Here is a 25,658-nt window from a genome sequence, read left to right as displayed (position 1 = left end):
AACTATATAGAGGAGCAATTTCCAATTTTTTAGAGTAATGATAAGGTTTTATTGTTTGATTTGACAACTATTATTTGACAACTCCCAAATACAACCAAAAATTAACTTTGCCTGTAAAAAAAAAATTGCACTTCCTATTAAGTTAATTAGAGATATCCGGATGGGGGTTATAAATTGGTATAGGATACTCTTTGAAAGAATAATCATATGATTCTCTAATTAAGGTAGCAAGAACAATGTGTAGTTACTCCCAGTGGGGAGGATGCTTATTTGGGTAGAAGTCTTCGAATTGTACATAGAATAAGTACTATTCAGTTGAGCTTGTTATTAATTTAAATCCCACCTATGGCTTCTTGAATCCCATAGATTTATGCTCTGAGTCCATGACAAAATAGAATTGAGGGGAAGATCTCACTTTCCCAGGGCAGCAGCCTCCTAATTCCAGCCACTAATACTGTGGTCCATGACCATGCTCTGCTCAACTACTTTCCCAGAAACAGCCTCCTACCATCTGCACCCAGCTGTTCTTCCTAACCTTGTGCAGAGTCCACTCTGGATTTAAAAGTTCTTATCATCTCAGAGAGGAAAGAACTAAAGGAACTGTCAGAAATCATCCAGCCTCCTACTCATCCATGTCCCTGGTTCCCTGAGGCCTCTATGTCTTCTCCCATGTCCCTGTGTCTTCTGACCAACTCCTGGTCATTGTCCTCAATCCTTGGCTGATTCCGTCTCTCCTCTGAGACATTTTACACCCGTAAATGTCTGGAGGTTCGTACTTCTTATGCCCATCTCTTGTCCTTTTTGTTACTTGAGCCTTATTTTTACATCCCTTTCTTTTGCCATGTGCAGTCCAACCCAGCCTTCCCCTGGGCCTCTCATGCTCCCCAGCCTGGTCGCAGGAGGCACTCCTAGACAGACTTGAGTATTTTCGATGAAAGGGAGCTCTGTTTCAGATCAGTTCTTCTTCCTCCTTCTATTTACCCTTTCAGTGTATCATATTCACCAACTTCATTCTATGGAACTAGAAGCAAAAAGTTTATTATTTCACTAGTGACAAGACAATCAATCACTCAAGAGACCATACCATAAGAGTCAGAGACCCTAATGCAGTCACTTCGCAGGGCAATGTCTACCCTCTGTAAACTGGGCTTAGAATTTTTCTTCTGCATAGGCCACCACTTTCTGGGAAGAAGGGAGAACAGGCGACCATGCCAGTCTACAGCCACAGAGGGATATCCTTCTGTTTGTGGTCCTTAGCGAGAGAGCACTGAGACAGTCTGCAGGGCAGATTGTTAGGATGAGAACAAGCTCACTCTGAATGCAATAACAATTGCTCACTGTGATCTGTACCTCGTGTATCTCTGAGTTCACCTAGAGACCAGCCATTTGAGGCCCAACAATAGAAGATTTCTTAGGAAAAGTTAAGCATGGCCAGCTGGCTAGCGCCTATGTTGGCTGTGACAGAAGCAAAAAAGGAAGATTAATGCAGTCGCTGCACATGTTACAACAGTAACAAAATGAATCCTAAAAATAGGATGAGTACTTGTCATTGCGAGCCAACTTGGGTCAAGAGCGTCCCTGACACAAAGCTCCTTTTATTTCTCCATTTTTTTCATTATCCTGAAAGTAATTTGTTTTTCTCATTACGAACTGTTGTTAGAACTAAAGAATATACAACAGGCCATTTTCAAGCTAATAAGAGATGCATGATAGTATAAATCAGGGTCTTCCTAAAAACAGAAATTGACTTTGACCAAACAAGGGAGCAAAATAAATTTTAACTGGCAAATACAAATTCATCTGCTTACAGACTTTAATGTGCATGGCAATTGTCATAGTCTATCATGAACTCGATGAAGAAAAACTTAAGACCTAGCTGAAACAAAAGTTTATATTCTGACAGTCTGGAGGCTGGAAGGTTGAGGTCAAAATGTTGACAGGCTTGGCCTCTTCTGAGGCCTCTCTCTCTGACTTGCAGATGGCTGTCTTCTCCCTGAGTCCTTCTGTGGTCTTTCCTGTGTAGGCGTGTATAGCCCTGACCTGTGAGTACCTACATCCTGATCTCCTCATCTTAAAAGGACACCACTCATATAGGATTAGAACCCACCCCAATGATGTCATTTTAAATCAATCACCTTTTTACAAGCTGTATCTCCAAGTACAGTCACATTCTGAGATGCTGGGGGGCTAGTGGGGAGGGGGAGTAAGACTTCATCACAGGAATGTGGAGAAAGACAGAGTTCAGCCTATAACAATTACTACTCTCCAAATCCCACCTTCACTCTTTTAAGAATTTGTGTTTGACAATGGGCATGTCTCACAGTGCCATTTGTGTTTTTAATCATAAGTGACATGAGAATATACGACTTTTCTATTTAAAATTTTCTTAATGTGCTGGGAATGGTGGCTCACACCTGTAATCCCAACACTGTGGGAGGCTGAGGCAGGAGGACTGTTTGAGCTCAGGAGTTTGAGACTAGTCAGAATGAGAGTGAGATCCAGGCTCATCAAAAAAATGAAAAACCCAGTCGAGCACCTGTAATCCCAGCAGCTTTGGAAGAGGCTGATGCAGCCAGATGCCCAGCCCAAGTGTGAGGTTGCAGCCAACTATGGTGCCACTGCCCTCTGCTCTGGGCATAGGGTAGGACTGTGTCTCAAAAAAAATTTTTTTTCTTAATGTATGAACTTAGGAAAATGAAAGGCACTTCTGATAATTATAATTACTTCAAAAGCTAGTTCATAGGGTAAAAAACAACCATTTTAATATTAAGTCCCATGTAGTACTCTTTTCTCTATATTTGCACCATTTAAAAATTCAATTACAGTACTTTAAAACTTAATGAATAGGTTATCTCAGACAATACTACTCTTTGGTAAATGTTTCTTTTTTCTGATATATTCCCAAAGTGTATCTATCCATTTTCTTTTTTATTTTTTTTAAACAAAATGAACCTATTGGACTATTAGAAAATTAGAAAAGGCTTATAAACTTTGTAAACTAATGCACAATGGGGGTCTTCTTGAGTAAGTACAGAGCACATCTAGATACAGCCTCTTGTTCTGTTACTTGGGATGAGGAAGTTGATCAGTCTGCAAAGCAAGAAAGGATATCTTTGAATTGTTTCAAGAACAAAGTCCTATCTCCACACAATAAGTCAAAGAAATACATAGGAATTATAAGTCAAAGAAATACATAGGAATGACACATAACATTGACATGTTTTGCCTGTTGCCATGGTAGCAAGGAACATATCCCTGAGTGAATGCAATGGAGTTCCTGACTCTGGTTTAGCAAAGACACAAGAATGAGTATGATGTAATCGAAAGCTGCAAGATACTTGGTTTGTATACAGAAATCTGCAAGAAGAGATTTTTCAATAAAAGCTAGGGTACAGATGATTTACAATTTTTTTTCTCTTTTTAAGTGAAGTGATAGAGAAAGACATGTCAATATACTGTCCAACTTCTGACAGAAGCAAGGCAGATATACTCTGTCTGCAGGTTCAATAACACAGTGATGAGTTAGAAACAGCCTCTACTTACAACTGCACCAGGCATAGAAATATCCCTGTTGAAAAATCCATTCCAAAGGCAAGTCCAAGTCACACAAGGGGTTTTAGGCACTAAAGCACCATTGCTAAATTACAAAATCACAACTAGCATACCAATATAAGTCAAAGACTTTCTGGAGCTGATTAATGAATGAGAAGATCAGTAAGATGTTCAAACTGGCTCACAGGAGGATCTGAAGGATAGCCTTACACATGGACAGCCACATAAGCTCTGTGCCGAAATGACTTTGGCAATATATGAAAAACTGGCTAATATCCTGTATGAGACTTGGATTCTGTGCCAGGAGAATTGGATTCAGTATGTTTTTCAGTAGTGTCAATAAAATACAGTTTAGGGGGATTCTCTTTGCTATGGAGAGAAATTCATTTTATTTCTGCTGTGCTAAATTTATTAAAACTTTTATGGAAAATATATTTTTGCATTGTCAGTTCTCTACAAATTAACATCTACCTCTACAAAGGTATAAAATAGCCTAGAAAGAGATTCAAATATGAACAGTGCAATAGAATCAGATAATTCCTGCAGGTCTGGTGGACATCATTCAGGACTCCAAGGAACAGACACTCAATAACCTCTTGTCTCCATTTTAGATCTTTCATAATTGACACTGACATAATTGAATCAATCAATTGGCCTGTTTTCTGCCCTTATATGGGTATTCCTGGCATAGCAGAACTTCAGACAATAGGCCTAAAAACTGTCAGCATGAGGGAGGAGAGCTCATGACAGCAAAAGGTCTTTTCCATTCAAAAAATGAGTATATTACCAATTTTAAAGAACAGGCTATGAGCTGGTCTTTCAGAGAGGGAGCAGTATGAGGACCTGCCTGATACCTTATGTCTTTGTACTCTGTCAGTCTCCAAGTGGGCTGCTCTCCAGATGACCTGAGACCTTTGTTTGGTTTGGTTTGGTTTGGTTTTGCTTTGTTTCATTTAAATACAGTCACCCTGACACTACTGAAAAACATACTGAATCCAATTCTCCTGGCACAGAATCCAAGTCTCTGAACTTTTGAAATGATTCTGATGTGCAGCCAGAGGGGAAACACACTGTTTGTTGACTAAAAGGATTCAAGAAGCAAGTTAGTTTTTGAAAATTTTTTGTAGGGATTCAGAACACACGCAAATGCCTGACTTGACCCACAAATATTTACAGCAAAATAATGCTTTATTTTCTTTTCATGATCACTACAGATTTTCTCCCTTAGGTGACCATAGTTTCATTCAACTGAAGAAGAATGGATTGATTACCACAAACTAACTACTCATTATATTCTGGACCAGCTAACTCTTCTGAATAATCTCTCAAAGTTCTTCCAAGTTTATTCCACTCAAGGAGACCCCAGGTGTTTATAGTATACCTATACATTTTATCAATTTGATTTTATCAATGAACAATTCCTTTGTGGTGCTCATTATTTCTACATTTGGGTACTAGGGTAAATCCGCCAAGACCCCTATTGTCAGGGACCTGCCAGGTTGAAGCTACCGACTTTTTTTAACGAAGTAAAATTTTTCCTTCAGGACCTCATTCATACAGCCAATGGAAATTACATTATGCAGATAGATCTCTTGTATTAGTGATAAAAGAAATCATACATATTTCTAAAAATGCTATGCAATGTATTACGGTGGATGGAAGGTGTTCTTCTAAGACAGTGACGGCTGCACTTAAGAGATGACCTGAATCATCTGACCTGGGTTTCAGGGCAACCTAGCTATTTTGCATTCTTTGTTCTTTTTCTTCCCCTTACATTTCAAAAAATAAAGACAAAAACTTAGTTTTTATCATAGACTGTTAATAATGATTCTTTTCAGCACTGTAAATCGCGGTAATCTTTGAAATCAATAAGCTTTTAAAATCAGTTTCTAGGAGGAGAGTGAAGTCCGGGCTGCTGAATGTTAGGAGCAAATAACTGCGGTGTGTTGGGAACAGGCTTTTAAAAGGCAAGGCTGTGGTCCAAGGCCATTTCTGCTGGCTTTATATAAGTGGGGTCTCCGAAACCAAAGAGAACACAGCTCTTCTTAAAATTGAAGGTGTTTATGCCTAAAATGAAACTGAATTCTATGCGGGCAAGAGATGTGCTTATGTATACCAGGAAGCAAAGAGCAGCACAGTGACCCCTGGCGTCCAGCTGAACAAAACCAGAGTAATCCGGGGAAAGGTAACTGGACCCACGGACACGGCGGCATGGTTGGGGCCAAGTTCCGAAGCAACCTTCCTGCTAAGGCCATTGCACACAGAATCCGTGTGATGCTGTAGCCCTCAAGGATTTAAACTGATGAGAAGTAAATAAAAATGGATTTGTGCTCTTGTATTTTTATTAAATGGTATTAAAAACTTAGTACCTTAAAAAAATTGTTTCTAATTATTTACAAAGGTTATAAATATTCACTGTAAGAAAAATCTAAAATGAAAGTTTGAAGAAAAATTATGAGTAACAGATAAAAATCACTACTCACTATATATATGTATATTTCTTCTGTATTTTTCTATGCGTGTGGATAATCTAATTGAGAGCATATTGAATATCATTTTTACATTCTAAATTTTAAATTATAAGTAGTGAACATTTTTCAAGTCGTTAAAATTTCTTTTAAAACTGCTCTTTTTTTTTTTTTTTTTTTTGCAGTTTTTGGCCGGAGCTGGGTTTGAACCCACCACCTTTGGCATATGGGGCCAGTGCCTTACTCCTTTGAGCCACAGGCACCACCTAAAACTGCTTTTAAATGGCTGCATAATATTCCATTTTGTGAATGTTTCGTAATTTAACAATTTTCTTATTATTAAATGTTTTGGCTGTCTTCAATTTGGGGCCACTATAATAACAATAAGTCACGTTTTAGAAAGCTGTTTTCCCAGGCGGCACCTGTGGCTCAGTCGGTAAGGCGCCGGCCCTATATACTGAGGGTGGCAGGTTCAAACCCGGCCCCGGCCAAACTGCAACCAAAAAATAGCCAGGTGTTGTGGCAGGCGCCTGTAGTCCCAGCTGCTCGGAAGGCTGAGGCAAGAGAATCACTTAAGCCCAGGAGTTGGAGGTTGCTGTGAGCTGTGTGATGCCACGGAACTCTACCGAGGGCCATAAAGTGAGACTCTGTCTCTACAAAAAAAAAAAAAGAAGAAGAAAGTTGTTTTCTCAAAAAGCAGAAGACAGAATATGTGCTAGTTGTCTAAGATGAAGTGTTATCTATAAATAAAGTCACATCTCTTGGAGATAGTTCCAGACATCTAAAAAGCCCTTAGTTTTAAAATGTCAGTCTATCCTCACCTTTTTTCTTTAATTTTTAAATTATTTTTACATATCACCCTCTCATTTTTAACACCAGACTTTACAGAATTATCTTCTGAGTCATTACAACAGAGGTGTGACTAATCTATTTCACAACTGGAAGAATTATTACTTTTAAATCTGTGCTCAATTTCAGAGATCATTTCCTTTTGGTTTGAATCAAATTCCAAGAATTTGGGCGTTTTATTGTATTCCATTCCAAATTCCTTTTTCCTCTCTATTCCAATATCTAAAGTTTAACAGCATAGTAAAAGTGACTAATACTATTTTTTTACAACTTTACTCAAGAGATTGCTGAATGTTAATATTTTAGTTCCCATACTGTTCATTTCGCTGTTCAAATTTCAGCACTTGGCCCTTTGGAGTACTTCAAATGAACATTCTAATTTTAGAGCAGTCATGAACTTTTTTGCATAATACCTAATTCATGTTTGCAAAAAACAGTCTTTTCTTGTCAAGAATATGTAGCTCATGTTAGTTTCCCACCACTTTATGTATTACTTGAGCTTGCTCTTTGTTGAGATGTCATTAGACAGATGCTTGTTTAAAACAACATAGCAACTTTTAGCTTTATTATCATCCTCTTTTCAAAAGTAATTCCACTGTATAGAGTAAGATTTTAGTTAGCAGGGTAAGTATTCACAACACACAGCACACAGCGAGGCAATTGTTTTAGAATTTTATTTGAAAAGACAGTGAAGCAGAATCTTTCTAGACAAGGCAGTTGAGGAGGAGGGAGCGCTTGGTCTGGCGGGTGGGTTGGCCTGGCGTGCACTCCGCACCTCGGCAACGCTATTGCGCGTGGAACGGCTGCTTCTGGTAGGCTTGCCCAGAAGAAAAGATGTTTGGTTTTCACAAGCCAAAGATGTACCGAAGTATAGAGGGCTGCTGTATTTGCAGAGCTAAGTCTTCCAGTTCTCCATTCACTGACAGTAAACGCTATGAAAAGGACTTCCAGAGCTGTTTTGGGTTGCATGAAACTCGTTTAGGGGACATCTGCAATGCCTGTGTCCTGCTTGTGAAAAGATGGAAGAAGTTGCCAGCAGGATCAAAAAAAAATTGGAATCATGTGGTAGATGCAAGAGCAGAACCCAGTCTAAAGACCACATTGAAACCAAAGAAAGTGAAAACTCTGTCTGGGAACAGGATAAAAAGTAACCAGATCAATAAACTGCAGAAGGAATTTAAACATCATAATTCTGATGCTCACAGTACCACCTCAAGTGCCTCCCAGCTCAATCTCCTTGTTACAGTAACCAGTCAGATGATGGTTCAGATACAGAGATGGCTTCTGGTTCTAATAGAACACCGGTTTTTTCCTTTTTAGATCTCACATACTGGAAAAGACAGAAAATATGTTGTGGGATTATCTATAAAGGCCGTTTTGGGGAAGTCCTCATCGATACACATCTGTTCAAGCCTTGCTGCAGCAACAAGAAAGCTGCTGCTGAGAAGCCAGAGGAGCAGGGTCCAGAGCCTCTGCTCATCTCCACTCAGGAGTGGTGACTGAGGTTCTCATGTAGAAGGGGAGCAAAAATGATCTAAATTTTGAAAAGACCACAAAGCAACAAACTGACCCTCCTATTTTTAACTTGGATACCTGCTATTCTGCCAAAAGACAACTTCTAGAATAGTTTTGAGTGGGCTATTTTTCCCCCCAGTTCCACAAACTCTGAAGCCAGTATCTAGGTGACTAAAAAAGAATCGTACATAATATTTAAGATGCTGAGTATTTCATAGGAAAGCTGAATGCTGCTGTAAAGTGGTCTTTAAGTCTTCTTTTTTTTATCCCCTGTAATGAATGAAACTAAGGGGAATTTCAGGGGACAGAGATGGGATTTGTTGTATGATAAACAGTATGTAGTTTTAGTCTTTCTCTATTGAGAAGCAGTGGTTGGGGCATTTTTAAAAATGGCTGGCTACACTTGTTTTCCCTCATGAGAATAATTTTTTCATAATACAGTAACATAGACTTGCCCCTAGAGGTAATTGTTAATAATTTTGAATATTAAGGTCCTGCCAAGGTTGTGACAATTCAAACCGTACTACTGATTATTAAGCAGGACAGACTGAGCTTTCTGTTACAAATACCTTGAAGGAAAATATACAGAGAGGTAACTGTGTATTTTGCATCCTGTGCCACCTCCCTTCATATTAATATTTGAGAAAGATTTTAATTTATGGGGCGGCGCCTGTGTCTCAAAGGAGTAGGGCGCCGGCCCCATACACCGGAGGTGGTGGGTTCAAACCTGCCCTGGCCAAAAAAAAAAAGAAAAAACTGCAAAAAAGAAAAAAACAGATTTCGATTTATGTGGAATTTCTAAAGCAGAGTGAAAGCTCCTCTTAAGGAAATGACAAGTCTTTAAGAGAGGTGAGACCCAGGCGGCGCCTGTGGCTCAGTCGGTAGGGTTCCGGCCCCATATACTGGGGGTGGCGGGTTCAAACCAAGCCCCGGCCAAACTGCAACCAAAAAAAAAAAAAAAAAGAGAGAGGTGAGACCCCATATGAATAGTACCAAAGTGTTACCACATGGTAGACAGCATGAAAAATGTTTAACTATCTGAAAAATAAAATGTTTAAGTCTTCAGATGGCACAAAACAATGGTTAATGCTTTGGGGGGCATATTTCTTAGAGGGCTTGCTGAGTATTTAAATAATTGACTTTTGTTTGTGTTAAATGACTGATGACTTCATGGAAAATCTGCACAATTCAGTTTTAGCTCTGGATTACTTCAGTTGACCTTTGTGAAGGTTTTATCTGTGTAGAGTGGATGTTTAACTTCTTTTAACCTGTTAGGGTTTTTATTATTATTATTTTTTTCACTCTATATTAAAAGTAAAATTTACTAAAAGAAAAGAGGTGCGTGTTAGTGGTAAGTGGGTTGGTTTTGGTTTGGCTTCTTTTAGTCAGGCTTTTTGGACATTGAGATACCGTGCTTGGAGTTCTTCAGTTCTAAAATCCTCATTCAAAGCCTCTCACTTGAACCCAAACCAAAGTGTTCTTATTGCCTCTTTTCTGAAAGTTCAGGAGAAAAATATTACCAGTTCAGACTTTTCTTTTTTTTTTTTTTTTGTGGTTTTTGGACGAGGCTGGGTTTGAACCCGCCACCTCCGGTATATGGGACCGGCGCCCTACTCACTGAGCCACAGGCGCCGCCCCAGTTCAGACTTTTCATGAGGGAGGAGTATTTGCTTGCCTTATAATGACATGATTAGTTTTTATTTTTTGAACTGGATTTTAAAAATTGGGTAGTATAACAATAAGGAGTGAGCCCCTTTTTATGGGCACCCTATAGTTTTGTAGTTCTTAATCTAAACATTTTATATTTCCTCCTCTTGGAAAAAGCCTACATGTGATAAGCCACCATATGCACAGACTACACAGTTAGTTGGGCTGGCTCTCATGGCCTTTAAGGTGAATTACAGGAGTCCAGCCATGATTATCCTCCTGAGTTCTTTTGAAATGGTTTTTTTTTTTTTTTTGTACATTTTGGCTACAGTATTGGTGGTAGAATATACTATGATATGGATCATCTCTACTTCTGTATTTATTTATTTATTACTAGACCTCAACCACAGTCTTCTTTTTTCCCTTCCACCTCTCTTGGCCTGTAGGATGTACTGTATGTAGTCATGCACTTTGTATTAATAGATTAGAAATCTACAGATCTGTTTTGTACTTTTTATACTGTTGGATACTTATAATCAAAACTTTTACTAGGGTATTGAATAAATTTAGTCTTACTAGAAAATAAAAAAAATAAAATAAAAAGAAAAGACAATGAAGCAAAAATTTTTTTTTTATTTTGTTTTGTCAATTTATTTCAGATTAATATGAGGGTAAAAATGATAGAGTACATTGTTTGCATTTGTTAGGTAAAGTTCAAGTTATAGTTGAGCCCTTCACACGGTGGGTGTGCTATATACCCTTACAGGGTACCCATTAGGTAAGAGATTACCAGTCTCCTCCTCCCCTTTCTTCTCTCTGTCTTCCCCCTCCTCCCACTCGAATTTGTTTTTCTCTTTTATAGGCATGTAATTGTTTATCTATTGATTTTATATTAGTATTGAGGGCACATTTTCCATTCTCATGATACTTTACTAAGAAGAATCTTCTTCAACTCCATCCAGGTAAATACAAAAGATGTAAAGTCTCCATTTTTTATCGCTGAATAGTGTTCCATGGTATATACCAGCGGTTCTCAACCTGTGAGTCACGACCCTTTTCGGGGTCGAATGACCCTTTCACAGAGGTCGCCTAACATCAGATATTTATGTTATAATTAAGAACAGTAGCAAAAATTACAGTTATGAAGTGGCAATGAAAATAATTTTATGGTTGGGGGGTCACCACAACATGAGGAACTGTATTAAAGGGTCGCGGCATTAGGAAGGTTGAGAACCACTGGTATACACATACCACAGTAGTTAATCCATTCATGTGCTAAAGGGAACCTGGGTTGATCACATCTTAGCAATTGTGAACTGAGCTGCTGAGGACATGCTAGTACAAATTTCCTTATGGTAAAATGATTTTTTTTTCTTCTGGGTAGATGCCTAGTAATGGGATTAGGGGATCAAATGAAAGGTTTACTTTTAGTCTTTAAGGATTCTCCATACCTTTTCCCATACAGGCTGTATTAGTTTGCAATCCCACCAGCAGTGCAAAAGTGTTCCTTCTCTCCACATCCACAACAGCATCTGCACCTTTGGGATTTTGAGATGTGGGCTATTCTTTAGTGAAATTGGTTGATAGCTCAGACTGGTTTTGATTTACATTTCTCTGATGATCTACAGAATGCAATCCTCATCAAAGCACCAATGTCATACTTTAAAGAACTTGAAAAAATAGTACTTTGTTTCATGTGGAACCAAAGACAAACAAAAAAACCAAACAGGCAACACAATTTTAAACAAAAACAAATCTGGAGGCATCACGTCACCAGATTTCAGGTACTACAAGTCTATAGTGATCAAAACTGCAAAGTAGTGGCACAAAAATAAAGACATAGATCTACAGAATAGATTAGAGAACCTAGAGATGGACCCAGCCACGTATCATCATCTGATCGTAGATAAACCAAACAAAAGCATACACTGGGGGAAAGAATCCTTATCTAATAAATGGTGCTGGGAGAACTGGTCAGCCACATGTAAAAGTCTGAGGGTGGACCTGCTTCACTCACCACTTAACAAAAATTGAGTCTTGCTAGATAAAAGATTTAAATTTAAGACATAAAAGGATAAAAATTCTGAAGCAAGTGTGGGAAAAACTCAACATTGATCTGGGAAAAGATTTTATGAAGAAGACCCCCTTGGCAATCACAGCAATACCAAAAATAAATAAATGGGACATGATCAAGCTAAAAAGCTTCTGCACAGCTAAGGGTACAACGACTAAAACAAACAGCTGCTTCAGAATGGGAGAAGATACCTGCATTTGACAAAGAGCTGATAACCTGTATCTACTAGTCAATACGAGAAAACAAACCCATTTACAAGTGACCAAGAGACATGAACAGAACCCTCTCTGAAGAAGACAAATGGCCAACAAACACATGAAAAAAATGCTCATCATCCCCAATCACCAGTGAAGCAACATTAAAGACATTTTTAAACAACTTTTCAATATTACCCCTAGAGCACTTTTTTAAAAGTGTTATATCTAAGTGTGTCTAATTTTGCTCATTCTAGTTTACTGCTATGTGTTGAATGGGACTGGCTTTGCATCAATCTAGTGCTACTAAATGCCAAAATTTAAAAATGCAAATGGTAGAATAATATGTCCACTACAGTAGACTAATCAATAAAGCTGCACCTCTGTTTTGGAAGTACATGTCTTATGAAATTTAAATCTATGCCTCTCTCATCATCATAAATTCAACATATTATTTTCCTTGTAGTTAGAAAAAAAGTCTTACCATTAGTAAGATTTTTTTTTTGAGAGTAGTAAAAAAAATTATGTTTCATAATATTAGAAAAAGAGGAAACAACCTTAAATAAGAACTCTCTCCCTCTTCTATTGAATCCCAGGTTTTGCTAGGTTGGTGTCAGCAACAATGAATATTAGAAAGTCATTTTTAATTAAAGCTATTTTTCATGTTTTGACCATACTTAACTAAAACACAACATCAATGTTGAACTATCTGAATCAACTAATACATCAAACTTCTAAGGTCTTACTTTTCACATTCGAGTAAGCTCTTTGTGAAACTTCTGCTCAAAAGAAGTAACTCATTCCATCCCTGACTCTGTCACACCAGGCTGAGCTGTCTGTGCTACTATCTCGAATATTCCCCAGGGTAACCACATTATATCATAGGCACTTCAGTATCTTTACATCAAGTCCTCTGTCTTCTACGTCCTTGTATCACTTTACTACAGAATTTTAAGGACATTGCTGAAGGTCAAAGTTCTTGACATACATCCTATTTGGGCTAAATCAGATGAGCAGGATTTCACTATTGGTAAATATTCCTCGTCAATTATTTTACGTTAAATAAAACTCAGGTGGATAATAGGGAACCCAGTCACAGACTGAATCGTGAGCATCATGAGCAGTTCTGGAGCCTTGGGCTACACGGAAAACAGGATTGAACTAACACTTAGGAACATTACAGAGGTTAGCGTAACTAAAGTGAAGCCCAGTACAGACCTACTCAAAACTGCTTCCTGTTTTCAAAACTTCCAAAGAAAGAACCAGTCTTCCCTCCCTAAACCTCAAAATGAAGGGAACTAAGAATCTAGAGATAGGTATACATGGGCCCCCTCTGGACAAATTAGAGTAGCTCTACACTTTCATTAATTACAACATTTGAATTAAAAGAGACTCTAGAAGTTATCCCATCCTACTTGTTCATTTAACAACTCAGGAAGCCAAGGCCCAAATGTGCTGGCCGCTTGTTCAAGGCCATATTGTGAAACAGTACTGACTTCTAGACCAGAGACTATTTCCTTTGTTGCCTGTCAGACAGCAATTTTCAGACATATACAAGAACAAACAAACTGGAGGTGAATTTCTACACCTTCTAAGAAAGATCATGCTATTTGACACTTGGCAATGAACAAATAGTAAGTTTTTCTTAGCTGCCATGGTGATAAACATTTAAACACAAGCACAGGCTGGGCATGGTGACTCACACCTGTAATCCTAGCACTCTGGGAGGCCAAGGCTGGTGGATCACTAGAGCTCAGGAGTTCAAGACCGGCTTGAGCAACAGGAAGGCCCCGTCTGTAAAAATAGGCATTGCGGCGCCTGTGGCTCAGTGAGTAGGGCGCCGGCCCCATATGCCGAGGGTGGTAGGTTCAAACCCAGCCCCGGCCAAACTGCAACAAAAAAAAAAAAAAATAGCCGGGCGTTGTGGCGGGTGCCTGTAGTCCCAGCTACTCGGGAGGCTGAGGCAGGAGAATCGCCTAAGCCCAGGAGTTGGAGGTTGCTATGAGCCGTGTGATGCCATGGCACTCTACCGAGGGCAATAAAGTGAAACTCTGTCTCTACAAAAAAAAAAAAAAATAGTCAGGCATTGTGGCAGGTGCCTGTGGTCCCAGCTGCTTGGGAGGCTGAAGGAGGAGGATCACTCGAGCCCAAGAGTTTGAAGTTGCTGTGAGCTATGGCACCATAGCACTCTACCAAGGCAAACAAAGTGAGACTCTATCTCAAAATAAATAAATAAATTCAATTTTTAAAACATAAATAAACACAGGAACAAATAGTGGAAAATGCAAAAATATAGAATTGCGTTTTAAATTCTGTTAAAAATTCAATAAAAATTAAAGAAATGGTATCTCACAATCCTCAAAATATCTTCTACTTGATTCTGTGTCAGATTACAAACAACTGTAAAAAAATTAGAGAAATCTAATGCAGAAATTTGTCTCATAAGAAAATAATGCACAGAATTATTCATTCCTACTAATGATCATTAAAAACACTCTGATACCCAGCTGCTCGGGAGGCTGAGGCAAGAGAATCACATAAGCCCAAGAGCTGGAGGTTGCTGTGAGCCGTGTGACGCCACGGCACTCTACCGAGGGCAGTAAAGTGAGACTCTGTCTCTACAAAAAAAAAAAAAGAAAATAAATAAATAACTAAAAACACTCTGATAACATGATGTGTTTGAATACATAAAATTCCCTGAATATTTAAAACCAGAAATCCCTGAGCTATAAAAAAACCAAAGCTTTAATTTAAGGCTACACTTCACATGTAAATTTTAACAATTTTAGATTTGGCCTTTAGAGCAATGTTAAATAGAAAGTAGGAAAAAGAACTTTTTGAAAAAATTTAAGAAGGAAAAAAAAATAGGGGCTGAGGCAATAGAGCACATCCTTGATCCTTGAGAAGGTGTGAGCACCGTAAGATATAACTAGAAATAAAGTAGATTTACACAGTGTAAATGACAATTCATCTAAATAAGAAAAGATCATCCTTGATGACAGCATCAAAATAAATATATTCCATATAGCAATGAGGAAAAGTAAGCAAATAAATGGTGTATCTGTGCCAATCTGGATACTATTTATAATATGGTAAATCCTGTAGAAATCCAGGAGAATTTGAACTATCGATGTTTAAGTATATTTTGTTTATAACTGAAACTAAAGTATTTCTATGAGTAATCAATGATCCTTGAAGACTGGCTTTGTTCAGATTTTAAAAGCATAGATCTTAATAAAAATAATATAAATAAAATGTAACACTTGTCTCTTTCATGTTACATTCTATATTCTCTGCAAATAAGTATATTTTAGATACATTTATTATTTCTTAAATAATTGATTTTCAATGGAAAACACATTTGTTTGGCTATAGGAAGACCATACATATAGATTGACATTTCCCGCTGATACGTATGAAATCATGTCTCTCCCTGATACCATCCCAGCAATTGTTGCCAACACATATGAATCTTACAGATAGCGGGGAAAAGAGAAATGAGCAGAATCTCCTCAACATTAAAAACTAAGATTGACTTTGTGTCTTATCACAGGTTTAGTGCACGTTACACACCATATAAATCAGAGGCATCATAGGGTGGTGAAAAAGAGTCTGGGCTTTGAGGCAAGAGACAAGAGCTGTAGGCTTAACTTTGCCAGTAATTGCAGAGGGGAAGAACATTCACTTCTATGGATTTAAGATAATGTCATTGGACCAAATGCTCTGTAAGTACCGTTTCCAGGAAATTTAAAATTTATAATGCCATTATTCTACTCCAAAATAATAATGTTTTATTGATAGCTCCAAGAAGAAAAACTATTCACAGACTGACAGATTCATTAATCAAAATGATTTTTATTCTTGCCTAGCCAAAATAAATAATTTTTCATTAAAATGTTCCGTCTTCATTAACGCCAGACATTATAAAGCATTTAAAGTTCACTTTTGTATTTTCCAAATGAAACATTTGTTGAGCCTCACTTTGCTACATTTGCAAACATTAGCAAAACACTTAGTATAATTAAAGCAAAGAAATGACTCTCCTCCATCACAGAAGTGTCAACAAAATGCTGGTTTATGAATTTTCTGTTTGTTACTCTTTGCTAAGAGAAATAGATTTTGTAATGCACTTATTTCCTTTGTTTTAGGAAAAATAAAGAGAATCATATTGAAAACTCTATGTACCTCATAGTGTTAGTACCTGGTATATTCAAAATACTTAAATATATATTAAAATTAGTATACATATTAATTATCTTCTATTGGCATTCATAAAACGAACTAATTCTTTTATGTTGTTACCTGACAGGTTGGGCTGCAATCAACATTCATGACCATAAATGAGTGAGCTTATGTTGAGTTTTTAATTTATTTTTAAAACAAAGGCTTATATGTATATAGACTAAAAACATAATTACCATTTACAAATAAAAATGTGTCATAAAGAAAGAAAATATTACTAAAACTAATGTCAGTATAAATTTAAAAATAAATTGCTTAATGCTATTCCTGCTTTATACAGATATTACAAATCTTCACTGCCACCTATAAATCCATCTATTATAAATCCATCTAATATAAAAGATACTATTCCCAAGTTCAATGGAGCTAGGCCAAGAGGCAAGATTGATGTGCGTATCCCAGTTTACTAAGAAATTTCTTCTAAGCTAAGAGTTCCACTTTAGTCAGGACTGAAACGGTATTTGCATATAAAAAAATGATAAATCTTAATTAACTAAAAAATAGAAAAAATTAAAATTTAATAGAATCCATAACCAGAGATCAATTAGAGCAGAGCATATATCTACCCGGATTAGTCATATGTGACCTCAAGTAATTACACAGAAATAACTATATGGAAACCTTACTACCAAATTCCAGAGGTAGCCAAACAAGTTACTACCAAATTCCAGAGGTAGCCAAACAAGTGGAAATATGGAAAATAAATTGCAAGCAGGGGAGAAAGAAAGAGTTAAATGTTATCTGAAATATTTAATTACTTATTAAAAAGACCTGAGACAGGGCGGCCCAGGGTGGCTCAGTCGGTAAGGCGCTGGCCCCATATACCGAGGGTGGCGGGTTCAAACCCGGCCCCAGCTGAACTACAACCAAAAAATAGCAGGGCGTTGTGGCGGGCACCTGTAGTCCCAGCTGCTCGGGAGGCTGAGGCAAGAGAATCGCTCAAGCCCAGGAGTTGGAGGTTGCTGTGAGCTGTGTGAGGCCACGGCACTACCGAGGGCCATAAAGTGAGACTCTGTCTCTACAAAAAAAAAAAAAAAAAAAAGACCTGAGACAAAAGTGAAAAAAAAAAAGAAAGAGAGAAAAGAAAAGAAATTGCCAGGGGAAAACTTCCACACATTTTCAAAAACAAAAATAAATAGCATGAAAATTAAAGGGTACAAAAACTCATTTGCAACCCAAAACTTGTAATTCTGTTGACATGCCAAACAATGTTCTAAACACTTAAAGGAAAAAAATCAAAACACTTAAAAAGATAGCAGATAAGGGCGGCGCCTGTGGCTCAAGAAGTAAGGCACTGGTCCCATATGCTGGAGGTGGTGGGTTCAAACCCAGCCCCGGCCAAAAACCACACACACACACACACACAAAAATATACATATATATATATATTTTGGGTGGTGCCTGTGGCTCAGTGAGTAGGGCGCCAGTCCCATATACTGGAGGTGGCGGGTTCAAACCCAGCCCTGGCCAAAAACTGCAAAAAATAAAAAAATAAATAAAAAAATAAAAGATAGCAGATAACATCATTAATATTATGCCATGATTTTTAATTTATTAGGGTGTGGCATCATCTCTAGATTACAAGTGTAGAGAGACATATACATAGTATCAATCAGCTTATAATCTATAAAATCCTTTTGGAAATCTTTTTTTGTTTGTTTTTAGTTTTAGCCGGGGCCAGACTTAAACCCACCACCCCCAACAAAAATCCTTTCAGAACAACAACAAAAAACATTCAAATTATTGTATTTTGTAAATTATATAGCCTTGGATATGTTCTTATATAGTATAATGATTACAACCTTTATCATTAAAACAGGCCTGGTTTAAATTTAAATATCATCTTTAGCTGTCTAAACTTGAGCAAACTATTTGGTTTCTGTGTTCTTTAAAATGTACATTTCAAAAGTGATATTAATAATGCTTCCTGTGTGATTCAAAATTACTTATACAAAGTGTTGCCAGACAGCGTGATGGCTCATACCTGTAATCCTAGCACTCTGGGAGGCTGAGGTGGGTGGATTACCTGAATTCAGGAGTTGGAGACCAGCCTGAACAAGAGCAAGACCCATCTCTAAAAATAGTGGGGTGTTGTGGGGGGTTCCTGTAATTCCCAGCTACTTGGGAGGTGGAGGCAAGAGGATCGCTTGAACCCAAGAGTTTGAGGTTGCTGTGAGCTATGATGCCATGGCACTCTACTGAGGGCAGCAAAGTGAGACCCTGTCTCAAAAAAAAAAAAAAAAGAAAAGAAAAAAGACCAAGTGTCTAGCACAGTACCTGAAACATAAAAGGACAAGTCTACTAGTTTGTAGTCACCTGGAAAAACAGGCATGTCTTAAATTATATCCTTAAGCACAGTGTCTCATATAAAAAATAATAATTTTTAAAGGGCAAATGAGATTCTGGCCATCGAAGTCTCACATACATAGAAAAAAAAACACTGCTCAAGTAAAGTTCTCAAGCCGGTTCTTTTTATTTCTTTCTTTTTTTTTTTTTTTTTATTGTTGGGGATTCATTGAGGGTACAATAAGCCAGGTCACACTGATTGCAATTGTTAGGTAAAGTCCCTCTTGCAATCATGTCTTGCCCCCATAAAGTGTCACACACCAAGGCCCCACCCTCCTCCCTCCCTCCTTCCCTCTTTCTGCTTCCCCCCCATAACCTTAATTGTCATTAATTGTCCTCATATCAAAATTGAGTACATAGGATTCATGCTTCTCCATTCTTGTGATGCTTTACTAAGAATAATGTCTTCCACCTCCATCCAGGTTAATACGAAGGATGTAAAGTCTCCATTTTTTTTAATGGCTGAATAGTATTCCATGGTATACATATACCACAGCTTGTTAATCCATTCCTGGGTTGGTGGGCATTTAGGCTGTTTCCACATTTTGGCGATTGTAAATTGAGCTGCAATAAACAGTCTAGTACAAGTGTCCTTATGATAAAAGGATTTTTTTCCTTCTGGGTAGATGCCCAGTAATGGGATTGCAGGATCAAATGGGAGGTCTAGCTTGAGTTCTTTGAGGTTTCTCCATACTTCCTTCCAGAAAGGTTGTACTAGACTACAAAGCCATAGTGGTCAAGACAGCATGGTACTGGCACAAAAACAGAGACATAGACACTTGGAATCGAATTGAACACCAAGAAATGAAACTAACATCTTACAACCACCTAATCTTTGATAAACCAAACAAGAACTTACCTTGGGGGAAAGACTCCCTATTCAATAAATGGTGTTGGGAGAACTGGATGTCTACATGTAAAAGACTGAAACTGGACCCACACCTTTCCCCACTCACAAAAATTGATTCAAGATGGATAAAGGACTTAAACTTAAGGCATGAAACAATAAAAATCCTCCAAGAAAGCATAGGAAAAACACTGGAAGATATTGGACTGGGGGAAGACTTCATGAAGAAGACTGCCATGGCAATTGCAACAACAACAAAAATAAACAAATGGGACTTCATTAAACTGAAAAGCTTCTGTACAGCTAAGGAGACAATAACCAAAGCAAAGAGACAACCTACACAATGGGAAAGGATATTTGCATATTTTCAATCAGACAAAAGCTTGATAATCAAGCCTGTTCTTAAGGTGTGCACCCAACTTCATGCCATTGACAAGGACTGCCAAATCCTACCCACTGCAAAGCTGATGAAAATGACTCTCTTTATCAATCAAACAGCAGCCTTTTATCACATTGATTCTACTTACTAATGACATAAACCAAAAAACAAAACAGTAAATCTTTAGATGTAAACCTTGAAGTGAGATGTAAGCATTAGCAGCACTTAGTGGAATGGTCTGATCGTGATGGTGTTCAGAATACAAAGGAACAAAGTTGATTTCAGTCCTAAAGTATGCTTTCAATTAACCACTACTAAGTCCTTAAGAAAGCATCTTCCACTTTGTAATTGGGGTGGAAGCTTGACCAAATTAAACAATTCTCACAATTTTGCTCAACAAAGCCTAGATTTTTTAATGTGTTTTTCTATTTTTCAAACAGGAAAAATAATATTCACTCAAACAAACAGAGCAGCCGGGTCCAATCACAGAAAAGCAGCCTTTGGAGTTACATATTTCTGCCACTTCTCCCAACTACTCCCATTCACACAGCTCACATGCAGAGTGACACTGGCTGTCACGAATCTGGGCAGGTAACTTGATCATCGTTTTTCCCTCTTAAAAAAAAAATCTAGGGCTGCGCCTGTGGCTCAGTGAATAGGGTGCCAGCCCCATATACAGAGGGTGGCAGGTTCGAACCCAGCCCTGGCCAAACTGCAACAACAACAAAAAAATAGCCAGGCGTTGTGGCAGGCGCCTGTAGTCCCAGCTACTCGGGAGGCTAAGGCAAGAGAATCACCTAAGCCCAGGCGTTGGAGGTTACTGTGAGCTGTGATGCCACGGCACTTTGTCTCTACAAAAAAAAAAAAAAAAGCCAAGTCAGAGAAGAAAGATGTTGATAGTGCTGGTTCAAGCAAGGAAAGTGATAAACAGGCCCCACATCTCTGGCATTCTAATCCTGGTGGCCAGATGATCCTTTATGTGCAGATGGTGCTTTGGGATACCAGGCTAATGACACTGACAATTAAATTATATAATTATCTCTCCCTTCCACTGATTACATGCTTATGTAAAAACCTTTTGGTTAATACTTTGTTCCCATATAATTTTGTTGACTCAATATCAGAACACCACTCTCATTTGGCACCACTTCTCAAATTTTATGTGATAATATATTGGAAATCTATTTTAGGCATCATTTTCTGTGAGGGAGAAACCTTTTGGGAGTTTTTTATCTGCTTTCTGTTTTTGTTTTTCAAGACAGGCTCTCGCTCTGTTGCTCCAGCTAGCGTGCAGCGGTCTCATCATACTCACCGCTGGGAACCTCAAGCTTCTGGGGTCACGTGACCCTCTTTCTTCTGTTTCCTGAGTAGGTGGGACTACAGGCACTACACCCAGTGAATTTTTTAAATTTCCGTGGAGATATGGTCTGGCCATTTTGCCCAGGCTGGATTCAAACTACTGGCCTCAAGTGGTCCTCTTGCCTCAGCCTCCCAAAGTGCTGGGATGACAGGTAGAAACCACTTCACTCAGCCTCTGTGAGGTAACTTACTGTGCATTCACGCCGAGAGATCGCTCTCTTCTTGAATGCTAACTTATTTTCCGAGCCTATAAAGTAAGGATTCAATGCTGAACCATGATGAGTTCCCTGAGATATATATCAACTAATAATAACCAAACGGAGTTTATTGTTAATGCCACTTCTTTCTCATCAGAGTTTTAACATGTAACACTTAGAATAGAGGTCATTCATGATCTGAGCCGCACCTCTCCCCCCAATCTTACCTCCTATATGGTCCTACTGTTAGGAACAGCAGTGGGAAGTCCTCCCAGGGCAGGGTTAATGGTGGAGGATAAGGATCAGATCTAAAGTTACAAAGCAAAGTCTTAAAAAGAAGAATGAACAACAACAGAGCAACTTGGGAGCATCAAAAGCTTGTACGATTGGCCTGGATGTAACATGAGAAAGGAAATAGGTTTAGATACAAGAGAGCTATCAATAAAGAGAGGGTAACAAGCTGTGTTTGGTTGTAGCTGCGCACCTTCTGGGCCCCACTGGGCAAACCTTTCTCGCTCACGGCCCTGACATCTAGCTGTCCTGCCTTACTTCCTTCTCTGGAATTCGTCATATTGCACACACTCCCCTGCCCTTGTCTATGTTCTTCCTTCTTTCCAGAACACCCGCTAGTCTCAACTCAAGGCTTGCCCTCGCTCTGCTCCCACAGCATTTATGGCATTAGAATTTAAGCTGTCCCTATATATTTCCCTTACAAGTTCCTTAAAATCAGGGCCCTGTTTAAGACATCCTAATGCCACTGACGTAGCTATCACAGCACTTCACATATAATAAGAAGATATATAATTCAATCATTGAATTAATTTGGCAAATTCCTATTCATCCTTCAAACCTCTGCTCATATATCTTTAATCTTTTTTTTTAATTGTTGGGGATTCATTGAGGGTACAAAGAACCAGGTTACACTGATTGCATTTGTTAGGTGAAGTCTCTCTCATGACTGTGTCCCTCCCCTAAAAGATGTGTCACACACCATGACTCTCCCACCCCCTCCCTCCTTCCTTCTCTCTGCTCTCCCTTTCCCCTCTCCCTTTCAAATTAATCAACATGAAAAAAGCCAACAATCCCATATATCAATGGGCAAAAGAGATGAATAGAACCTTCTCTAAAGAAGACAGAGGAATGGCTAACAAACATATGAAAAAATGCTCATTGTCCCTAATTATTAGAGAAATGCTAATCAAAACCACCCTGAGATACCATCTAACCCCAGCGAGAATGACCCGCATCACAAAACCTCAAAACTGCAGATGCTGACGTGGATGTGGAGAGAAGGGAACACTTTTACACTGTTGGTGGGACTGCAAACTAGTACAACCTTTTTGGAAGGAAGTATGGAGAAACCTCAAAGCACTCAAATTAGACCTCCCATTTGATCCTGCAATCCCATTACTGGGCATCTACCCAGAAGGAAAAAAATCCTTTTACCATAAGGACACTTGTACTAGACTGTTTATTGCAGCTCAATTTACAATCACCAAAATGTGGAAACAGCCTAAATGCCCACCAACCCAGGAATGGGTTAACAAGTGGTGGTGTATGTACACCTGGAATACTATTCAGCCAGTTAAAAAATGGAGACTTTACATCCTTCGTATTAACTTGGATAGAGGCGGAACACATTGTTCTAAGTAAAGCATCACAAGAATGGAGAAGCAAGAATACCATGTACTCAATCTGATATAAGGGTAATCATGGAATTACTTCTTAAAATCATTGAATAGAAAATCCTCCTGATGCTATTAAAGCTGTTTGACAAGGTCCCTTTTTAACATGCCAGACCCTGTGCTAGCAATGAGATATGAAAGTAACTCATTCTCAGCCATTAAGGAGATGATGGTCTGGGTAGTAAAAATGATACTTGTACTCTCGGTCATGGTCACATCACTATCCAAACTGCCATAAAATACACATCAACTACAAATACTTCATTCAAATACCTCAATATTTAGTATAAGATTAAAGACATAAATTTTATTTGTTCATTGATTACTCAATAAGCCTTTATAGATCAATTCCCTCTGCTTCATAAATGTAGTTTAGGTATAGAAATGTGACGCGCATCACAGATAATGTTTAATTATAAACCCACATTCTCTTAGTTTCGACAACTGTGGCTCAGAGACCCACTCGGTGATTAAGACACTAAAGTGCATTTAGTGAATTAACTTTCAATAACTGAAAAAGGCAGATTTTTTAAAATCACTATTAGGTTTAGTTTTAACCCATTTCCTCTTCATAACCACATCAGAAAACAAAAATTCCACAGATTCACGGACTGACTTACTACTTCAGAATCCACAAGAAAAATTGCTCTTTGATCTCTAAAACAAATATATGTATTAAGTCATTTAACAATAACCTTTTTATCTTAATGAAACACACATCAGCTTTTATCAATGCGGCATCTAAATATCAGACGACTCAAAACACTAAAAAGTTACACAGGAAAGAATTTTTATATATGTTAATTTTTGGTGTTCAAGGTATGCAATTCTGTGACAAGAGGCAAGTATAATTAGTAATTATGCTAAGCAAATATATGTGCCTGGAAACAAAATTGCAATGCCTCAATAATAAAATTAAAGATGGAAACCCAATACAAACTGAAAAATCATTCACACTACCTTGTTATAGTTTTTTGTTTATTTGTTTGAGACAAGGTCCACTTTGTTGCCCTAAGCTAAAGTACAGTGGTGCCATCATACCTCACTGTAACTTCAAACTCCTGGACTCAAATGATCCTCCTGCCTCAGCCTCTCCAGTAGCTAGGACTTACAGGCACGCATCACCATGCCCAGCTAATTTTTTTCATTTTTGTAGAGACACAGTCTCACTATGTTACCCAGCCTGGTCTTTTTATTTATTTATTTTATTTCATTAATTAATTATTTTTTTATTTCAGATTAATGTGAAAGTACAAACAACTACGTTTATATTTGTTAGGTACAGTTCTTCCTGTAGTTGTCTCCCCCACCCAAGACGTGTGCCATGTACCCTTACACTGTGCCCATTAAGTGGGAGCATACCAATCCTCCCACCTCCCACCCAGGCTGGTCTTGAACTCTGGCCTTAAGTGATCCTCCCAGCTTGGCTTTCCAAAATACTGAGATTACAAGCATGAGCCAACCTTGTTACCAGTTTTTAAAAGTCAAAATGTTATTCAAAATGCATTCCCTTTTATATTTTTAATTGAAATTTATCATTGAAAAAAAATCTCCTTGGAGTCTCATTTTCCTTTCAGGTCTCATGTTCTTGGCAAAGGATTCTTTAGGTCCTTTGTGTCCTTTTATGTTTGACTTACATATTGACCATTCATTTGTTCATCCCAGTATGTTTCCTGAGCTCCCATCATGAGCTATCAGGCACTGAGGACTCTGAGGTTGAGAAAACAGACAAGGTCCCTGCTCTAGAAAATACACAAGTTAGTATGAGCAATAACAATTAAGGAAGATATGAAAATCTAATTTCTGTAACCCAATTCAATTCAACAGAAATAACAGACATATTATGTGGATAAAATGACGTAGATGTATTTTCCAAAATTATTAGGAAGACAGTAGCACCTGTGGGGACTCTGCCCTAGCAACAGAAGCCATTTGTCATTAATATCAGACTCTGCTTCACCAAGCCTTCCAAAAATAAAACTCATACCTTCACATTTACATATCTCGTTACGTATCCCCAAAAGATTTTTCACCAATGGGAAGATATATGATGATCTCACCTTTGATAATCACTTCAACGGTGAGATCTAAAAAAAATCTGGGATAGGACTAGCTGTTTCAGGCTCCTTTCAGCTTTAAATTTTAGGAAACAGCAGGTGCCACTTTACAAAGGGATGACACATGGACTCAGGCTTTATTTCCCCCCTCAGATCAAAGAAAGAAAAGTAAACAGGTAAGGAAAATATCATATTAGAGTTCAAATTAGATCCCCTATGCAATCAGACCTCAAATGACTCCATGTCA

General features: G+C 38.1%; 1 protein-coding gene and 1 pseudogene across 18 annotated transcripts in view; one reads left to right on the top strand and one right to left on the bottom strand.

Annotated features, from left to right (window-relative positions):
- ANK2 (ankyrin 2) overlaps positions 1-25,658 on the bottom strand; it is a 687,167-nt gene that overhangs the window by 448,043 nt on the left and 213,466 nt on the right. The window lies entirely within an intron of this gene.
- LOC128570728 (SIN3-HDAC complex-associated factor-like) lies at positions 7,695-8,439 on the top strand (annotated as a pseudogene). The gene has a single exon (XR_008375626.1). The product of XR_008375626.1 is annotated as an SIN3-HDAC complex-associated factor-like (transcript).

The sequence above is a fragment of the Nycticebus coucang genome, chromosome 1 (assembly GCF_027406575.1).
Source record: "Nycticebus coucang isolate mNycCou1 chromosome 1, mNycCou1.pri, whole genome shotgun sequence".
Classification (NCBI taxonomy): domain Eukaryota; kingdom Metazoa; phylum Chordata; class Mammalia; order Primates; family Lorisidae; genus Nycticebus; species Nycticebus coucang.
The sequence above is the reverse complement of the archived record's forward strand: the minus strand, read 5'-3'. Positions and strand labels throughout refer to the sequence as shown.